The sequence below is a fragment of the Lynx canadensis genome, chromosome A3 (assembly GCF_007474595.2).
Source record: "Lynx canadensis isolate LIC74 chromosome A3, mLynCan4.pri.v2, whole genome shotgun sequence".
Classification (NCBI taxonomy): Eukaryota; Metazoa; Chordata; class Mammalia; order Carnivora; family Felidae; genus Lynx; species Lynx canadensis.
This window is the reverse complement of record NC_044305.1, coordinates 46,726,382-46,735,325: the sequence shown is the minus strand read 5'-3', so window position 1 is coordinate 46,735,325 and position 8,944 is coordinate 46,726,382. Positions and strand designations below refer to the sequence as shown.

At 40.6% G+C, this 8,944-nt stretch overlaps 1 non-coding gene across 1 annotated transcript; it reads left to right on the top strand.

Moving 5' to 3' along the window:
• The first annotated feature begins 639 nt into the window (after positions 1 to 639).
• TRNAS-GCU lies at positions 640 to 721 on the top strand. Its single transcript has one exon. It is a non-coding gene; the product is annotated as a tRNA-Ser (tRNA).
• Positions 722 to 8,944: the final 8,223 nt, after the last annotated feature.

Genomic DNA, 8,944 nt, shown 5'->3' with positions numbered 1-8,944 from the left:
TGCCCATGCTGCTGTACCTGCTGGGCTGCCACGGAATCCTTCTCTTCTCCACCGCCAGCTTCCCACTCTTCCTCCAAGCCCCAAACCAGATGCCAATGTGAGGTGTCATATCCTCCAAACACTCAAGTATAAAGAGAGATCAGTCCCCTGAAAGGTTAACAGAATGATAGTTCTCAGACTTGACCACCCATCGCGGCTGTCTACAAGTTCAAATTACTGAAGTTGTGACTTCAGTGGTCTCAGGTGTGACCTGGGCCTGGGGTTATTTAAAAGCACACCCCTCCCCCCATATCGCAGAAAAGTTTGAGAAAATCACCCCAGAGGACAGCTATTTTCAGCTGTGCCAAGTCAGTGATTCTCTATTCCTCTCTCCCTTTAACTTTTCCTGCATTTTCCATGGAAAGCAAAAAGGCTTCTACCCTCTATTACTTTTACAGGCATGCTGAACAGATTTACAAAAAGGTGAAAGCACTTGAAATACTCTGTGTATTGAGAGGAACATCCTGTCTAAATAATTTGCTGTTCAATCTTTTATGTCCCTGGATCAACCACTGACTTCTATTCTCCTGGGACTGGAGTAATAAATAGCTCTTCTGTCTATTCTTTAAGTCATGTATTAAAGAAGAGGCAAATGCATGTGACGAGGTGGCCGAGTGGTTAAGGCGATGGACTGCTAATCCATTGTGCTCTGCACGCATGGGTTCGAATCCCATCCTCGTCGTTCAATTTGTCCACTGGACAGGTTGCATCAGATTTTAGTGCTTTGTGAGCAAAATATTTCACCAGTGGTTGTAAGAAAAGAAAATGGACTCATATGACAAGAGGATTCAAGTGTCACATGAGAGGATCTAAAAATACACATCTGTACCTTGGAATTGGTACCCAAATCACGCTAGAAAACAAAATGTGTGTTCTATCAACTAACAAAAGAGCAATCCCACAGAAAGCTCCTTCCTGGTGGTGTTTAAGAGGCACAGACACCTCAGCCAGACTTTTGAGCTGGCCGAGCCTGGCCTGGCTTCCTGCCACAGTGGCGTATCAGCTGAAGTCAGAGAGGCTGGCTGCCAATGACAGAATGTATAGACAGAATAAAACTGATTTCTTCAATGGCAGGTTATGTTTGGAAACATCCTGCCCTGTTTAGGCTGCCAAGCCTGCGGACATGGCTCAGTTGATTGTGGGTACGGGAGGAAGCCCACCTCATGGAACACAGGTGCTGTCTGGCCTATGCACCCGCCTGGGGCCCAAATGAGGCACCCTTGTGGGTTCAGCAGCCGATAGGACGTGCATTCTGCAATCTGGAAGCTCCCAGAACTGGTGCTGAAAGATTCTGTCCTGAGTCATGTCAACTCTGCACCTACTTCCCTTACAGGATTTGGGGCACAATTCCATGACCACCTACCGACTTTGAGGTTTGTCAGCCACACGGCAGGATGAAAAAAAAGCACGCAAAGCATGAATTAGCATGGTGTGAAAAGAAATGTCGGTAAAAAAGAGACTAGGGTGTGAGGAGGTAGGAAAGCACGTTCTGCAGGGAAAGGGATGCTGATACACTGAGAGACAAGTGCCGGGAAAATTGACATCCCTGTCTTTTTCTGAACAGTGACTCCTATTTTCATTGCACTTTTCTGTTTACAGAGTTCCATGGGCCTCTCTCATTTTACTCTGGCAGACTTCATCTGAGATGAAGAGAACTTGCAGCGGTTAGCAGCAGAAAATTATCTTTCCAAGTATGAACATTAATGTGAAACAGTTCACCAAGGGGCTTCCCATCCCATTGGTGATCAAATCTGTCTCACCTGCAGATCTGATGCAGCCAGCAGTGCTGACTTATCTCTAGTGCAGGAGAAGGGGAAAATCTCCTTATTCTCTGAGGGGTCAAAGTCTCATAATATCCAGTCCCACATTCTCTTGCTTATGTCCTTCTGAGCTGTGAAGGCCCCTGGCAGCCAGGGTGGTCTCTGCTCTGCCCACCTGGCTCCCAAATTACCAACCTTCTGCTGTTGCTGCACAATATGATGCTGGGGAAAGGGGCCTTTTCCTCCTCACTTGTACTACAGCCACCTACACCTGAAAATTTAGATAACACACTTACAAAGGAAAATGGGATGGCTTTTGTGTAATTTAAACCATGAAATGTCTTGTTCACACATGCTGTAAAGCAATTCACAAAAATCTGCTTGCAGGAACCCAAAAAGCTGAACAATTTTAAGATTTGTATTTACATTAGCTCATTGTTGATTTTTTCTTATTAAAACAATGAAATAATACATGTTAGATTTTGAAAAGTATAAAAATTAGTAAAAAAGAGAAAGTTACCTATCACCTATTATGCTTCACTTCTGATTATTACTATGATTTTTGAAAATATATTCACATCTATGTATAAACAGATAACCGGGGATCCTGCGTGGCTCAGTTGATTGTGTGTCTGGCTTTGCCTCAGGTCATGATCTCATGGTTCATGAGCTCAAGCCCTGCGTCAGGCTCTTTGCTGACAGCTCAGAGCCTGGAGCCTGCTTCCAATTCTGTGTCTCCCTCTCTCTCTGCTCCTCTCCCACTCACGCTCTGTTTCTCTCTCTCTCATATTTGATATGTAATTGTGAATCTAGTGTTTCAGTATTAAATTTCTTTTCCTTTCCAATTACAAATGTGCATTATTTTTAGTATACAAAAGTAAAATATTGCAGAAATTTAAAAAAACATAAAAGTAAGACTTTCTACAATAGGTGTTGGTGAGGGGGTGGAGAAAGGGGAACCCTCTTGCACTGCTGGTGGGAATGCAAACTAGTGCAGCCACTGCAGTAGTCTGAAAAACAGTGTGGAGTTTCCTCAAAAAGTTAAAAATTGAAATACCCTATAATCCGGCAATTGCACTACGCAGTATTTACCCAAAGAATACAAAAATACAGATTTAAAGGGGTACATGCAGCCTAATATTCATGGCAGCATTATCTACAACAGTCAAGTTAGGGGAACAGTGCTAGTGTCCATCCATCGACAGATGAATGGATAAAGATGTGGTATGTATGTGCATGTGTGTGTGTGTGTGTATGTGTGTGTAATCAAATATTATTAAGCCATAAAAAATAATGAAACCTTGCCATTTGCAATGACATTGATAGAGCTACAGAATATTATGCTGAGTGAAATAAGTTAGTCAGAAAAAGACAAATACCATATGATTTCACTCACATGTGGAATTTAATGAAAAAAAAATGAGAAAAGGGATGAGAGAGAGAGGCAAACCAAGTAATAGACTCTGAGAGAACAAACTGATAGTTACCATAGGGGAGATGGTTGGGAGTTACCATAGGGGAGATGAGTGAAATAGGTGATGGAGATTAAGGAGTGCACCTGTCATGATGAGCACCGGGTGTTGTGGGGTGGTGTTGAATCATTAAACTGTACACCTGAAACTAATGTTACACTGTTAACGAACTGGAATTTAAATAAGAACTTTTAAAAAAAGTAAGACTTTCTAGTAATTCTCACCACCTCCCATCATCATCTTTGAAGGTTTAGTGCATAATCTGACATATTTCTCTCTTCCCGATATACATATACTCTTAAAATTTTGTCCTCAGGAGCTTCCCAAGTTATTATATGATCTTTGAAAGTATTATGCTAATGGAAAAATATGTATCACAGAGATGTACCGGAATTACTTAATCCCTTTTCCTATTGAATTTGTTTCTCCAGTTAGATTGTTTAACACCTTTTGCTATTAGCAAGTTTGATGCTGGGCATAACCTTTCATCTTTGGCCTCATTACCGATGGTTTCCCTTGGAATAAAGTCGGAATAAAGTCTGAATAAGAATTAAGGAATCACAGGACAAGAATTTTTGATCAGCTTGATACATATTATTAGGCTTCCTTCACAAAATATAAGCACTTTCCACATTCAGCATATACATTTGATTGCAATTTTAACCAATTTATTTGGTTAAGATATTTTTGACATTTCAGGTTGTTAAATCTTATTAATTTTCTCTTGTGATTTCTTTCATAGAAAGTGTTTCTCCCACATGAAAGCAGCTAGACTTTCACATATTTTTCTGTATTGTAAATTCTTTTGTACTTCTTTTCATTTTTGTCCCATTTTGCTCCTTAATCTGGTTAGAATTTGTTTTAGTAGGTCACATGATGTAAGGATATTTTATTTTTCTAAAATAGGCAAATAATGTTCAGTACCAATCTTTAGAGAAGATCATATTCTTTGACTGGCAGTGGTTCTTTTAATGCAGTTAATCCAGGGTAGCCATTTCTGGTCCATTGGCCCACTGTTGATTGGGCACTGATGCCACCTGGTTTGGCTTTTTATAGCTCAAAGCATGGCAATTAAGCAGGGGGGTACTGAATTAGATGATGCTGTGCAAAAACCTGCCAACTGTGTGACTTTGTGAAATGGTATACGAACTCTCTGGCCTCTGCTAAAAGGGAGTACTTGTGGTCCCCTACATAAGGTTGTTGGAGGAAGGGAAATGTGGCAGCTTAGGAAACACAGGGAATAGTATTTAATACAGATGCGTTACAAGTAGGAGCTACTGTTATGTGTTGCATTTTGTAGCTGCTAGGAGGAGCCTCTCCCTGATTTGTTTTTTTTTTGTTTGTTTGTTTATTCGTTTGTTTTTAAGTCCTGTGTATTTTTGCCTGGTTATCTTTTCAGAAAAATTTCTCTAACATTGTCAAAAGAAATCCAATCAAGATTTTGATTAAAGTTATTCAACTAGGGGGCGCCTGGGTGGCTCAGTCGGTTGGGCGTCCGACTTCGGCTCAGGTCAGGATCTCACGGTCCGTGAGTTCGAGCCCCGCGTCGGGCTCTGGGCTGATGGCTCAGAGCCTGGAGCCTGCTTCTGATTCTGTGTCTCCCTCTCTCTGACCCTCCCCCGTTCATGCTCTGTCTCTCTCTGTCTCAAAAATAAATAAAACGTTAAAAAAAATTTTTTAAAGTTATTCAACTGATACATTCATTTGAGAAAAACTGACATTGTGCCATAATCAGTAATCCTGTATCCCACATGATATGTCTTCCAATTACTAAAATTTTATGATCTTCAGGCAAATTTTGTGGTGTTTATGTTTTGCTTTTGCACATTTGTTCTTAAAGTAATTCTTTTTTTTTCACTTATATGATTCATATGTTATCTCATCATCTTTTTTGAATGAATGCTTATCCTTAGAAAGCTATTTAGTTTTGGAGTATTTGTTTTATATCCAGCAACATTACCCTATTTTGGTATTCTAAAAGTGTAAGTGATTTTTCAGGCTTTCTAAAAATTCAGTTATAGCATCTGTAAATAATAACTATGCCATAAGGGTCTCTACATCTATACATCTGCTCTGTTATGTATCCTGGAGAATCAGCTACAACATCAAGAACAACCCTGGAAACAGTAGTGTCAGAAGTCATCCCGTAGAGCAGGGTATCAAAGTAGCCCTTTCTTTACTTTCTATCTCTGCCTTATGCTGAGTGATCTTGCATCCACTTTTCCCTGTGCCTCCCTTTCTAAATCGGTTTAAGGCAAATATTAACAGCACTTACGTAGGAGATAACTCATTGCTGAGTAGCTGATCAATCCTTCCTGTAATTCATTACTGCATCTGCCTATACCTGCCCTCCTTCCTTCTCCCTTTACTCATTTGACATTTTCATTTCACCTGGATTCCTTCCCTTTTTTTTACAGCTAGTCCCTCAGATGGCAATTACCCCTGGGACCAAGCTTTGACCAGCTCTCTGAAACTGCTCAGTGTTTCCTCTCTTACCAGAGGACAGGGGTTGCCTGTCCACACTGTTGGGCTGGAAGCCTTCTCTTGAGATTCATTTTAAGGTTGGGGGTCGAGAGGAAGAATTGAAATTGCTCTGTGGTTTGGGAAATTCAGAATTGTGGCATCTTGCAAAGATCTTCAATGCAGGGAATTATGGAAAGACATGGTATGGCTTTGGATTCAGTGATTTGAGGGAACTTCAAATATAAGCTGTGATGAATTAGCAGGGGGTTTTCCATTATAATGCTGCCACATATTACTATTCTAGATTCCCAACCACAAACAATGATCACTGTATTATTTACAAATGTTTGCCCCTCCTAATAATTTCTCTCCCCAAACAAGATAAATCAAAATTTGAGCATTTTGGTTTTGGTCTGTGGCCATATACAGCCATCCTCCTGGTTTATCTTTGTGATTCTCATCTCATGAGAAACAAGAGTTATGTAGCAATTGGCTGCAAGATTAATTCCAACTTGATCTCATTTTGCTTCAATTTAGCAATTTCTCGATGGTGTATCAGTCCATCAATCAAGAATATGAGGAAGAGAGATGACAGCAAATTGGATGAAGCTGAGAGATGGATATAATAATATCCTTATTGCCAAGTTTTATGTTTCAGCCTAAAAGTGTATGCTTAGATTAAAAGACTCAAAAATTGCAATAATGCCTCCTGGTGACTTGCATTAAAGTGTGTGTGTGTGTGTGTGTGTGTGTGTGGGTGGCTGGGTGGGTGTGTAGGGGGGGCAGGTGAGTGGCATGTGTTAAGACTGGGAGGGAGAAGGACCTGGACACAGTTCCCTTTGGGCCAAGCAAATCCCAAAGGCAGCCTGAGGTGGTTGTTAAGAAGTCATAGGATGCATTCCCTGGCTCACACCACTTATGGTTGTGTGACCCCAGGCGATTTGCTTATCTTCTCTTTGCTTCAGTTTCTGCATTTGTAAAATGGGAATAATAATAGGATTCATAGGGTTATTACAAGTGAATTACTGTGTGTAAAATGCCAAGGACAGTGCCTGATTCAAGTATGTGAATGTAAGTGCTACCTAAGTGTCTGTTTAAGACTTCCAGTGAGGGGGCGCCTGGGTGGCTCAGTCGGTTAAGCGGCCGGCTTCGACTCAGGTCACGATCTCACGGTCCATGAGTTCGAGCCCTGCGTCGGGCTCTGTGCTGACAGCTCAGAGCCTGGAGCCTGTTTCAAATTCTGTGTCTCCCTCTCTCTGACCCTCCCCCGTTCATGCTCTGTCTCTCTCTGTCTCAAAAATAAATAAACATTAAAAAAAAAAAAAAGACTTCCAGTGAGGATGTAGGGAGTTAGTGGTCTAAGCAGAGCCAGGACAGGGTTTGAGTGGTCCATTTTGTGGAGGTGATGAGTGGTCCATTTTGTGGAGGTGATGGTGAGGGTCGAACTCAGAAGGACTCAGTAGTCTAGACAGTTGCAGCAGATGCCAGGCCAGGCCACAGAATGTAGTTCTGTGAGGCGATGTCAGATATAGCTTCACACATGGGGAAAGGGGCTTCAGAGCTGCAGAGAGCTGTCCAAGGCCCAGAAGAACAAGCGGTCAGGTGAAGGTATGGTAAAGGACATGGTGACAGAATTTGGCATGGCCAGGAGGATGCTGAATGGTCTTCCATCAGGCCCTGACTGGGCTGGGAGGTGTGCTTCCAAAACAAACAGAAAAGATCCTGTTGCCAGTAACACTGCTATTTCACAGCAAGGAGAAATGAGCAAACAGAAGGTAGGAAAGATATGAGAGGAGAAATGTTACAAGAAAACACTTCTCTTGACTGTGTTCTCTCACTGCAGGAGTCCAAAAGAAATACCTGTGGAAGGGAAGAATTCCACTAAATATAGAAGTACATGATTCGTATGGAATGAGTTTCATGAAAAATAAATCTCCCTTCACTGGCTAAAAGTGTATTATATTTATTCAACAATCATTTCCACAATGAAGTAAAATATGACCCATTATTATATTTATTTCCATTTTTTTTTACAATTTTTGAGGTGACAAATCCATCATAACTAGGTTATGAATTTAAATTTTGCTAACTCCACAATGATTTAAAAAAAAAAACTGAACAATCCAGTTAAAAATGGTCCAAAGACCTGAAAAAAAAATATCTTCTAAAGAAAATATTTGAATGGCTGATAAACATGTAAAATGATGCTCAGTGTCACTACCCATAAGTGAAATGCACATGAAAACCCCACTGAGATGCCCCTTCACGGATATTAGGATGGCTATCATGAAAGAAAACAAAAACAAAAAGAAAAAAACCAAAATACCAAGTGATGGCAAGAATGTGGAGAAATTGGAACCCTCTTGCACACTGGTGGGAATGGAGAATGATGGCGCTGCTGTGGAAAACAGTATGGTGGCTCCTAAAAAAATTACATGTAGATTCACCATACATTACAACCATTGCACTTCTTGGCATACACCCAAAAGAATCGAAAGCAAGGACTTTAACAGATATTGGTACACCTATGTTTATAACAACATTATTCACAATAGTCAAAAGTGGAAGCAATCAGTGTCCATTGACAAATGGATGAACAAAATGTGGTATTGCATACAATGGATAATTCAGCTTTAAAAAAAAAAGGAAATTTTGACAGATGCTATGACATGGATGAACCTTGAAAACATTATGCTAAGTGCAATAAGCCAGACACAAAAGGAAAAATATTGTATGATATTTATAACACTTGCAGTACCTAGAATAGTCAAATTCATAGAAACAGAAGTGGAATGGTGGTTTTCAGGGGCTGGGAATGGGGTATGAGGAGTTGTTGTTTAAAGGATATAGAGATTTAGTTTGGGATGATGAAAAAGTTCTGGAGACGGATGCTGGTGGTGGTATAGAGCAACGTGAATGCACTTAGTGCCGAAAACATGGTCAAAATGGTCCGTTTTATATTATGTATATTTTATCACACACAAAAAGTCTCTGTACTCTGACCCATCCAAGCTGCCACCTGCTTGACCTACTTTCTTGTAAATGTTCCACTGTCTTCATGTAGACCTTGAATTATGCATTTTCCTCTCAGCAAGAAGAGTAGCAAGAAGACATCAATTGCAGATATTGAGAAATGTACACAAATCAGCTCTTCATAAGAGTTGAAGTCACCCTTATATTCCTGCTCATTACTTTAAAGAATTCGGTTGA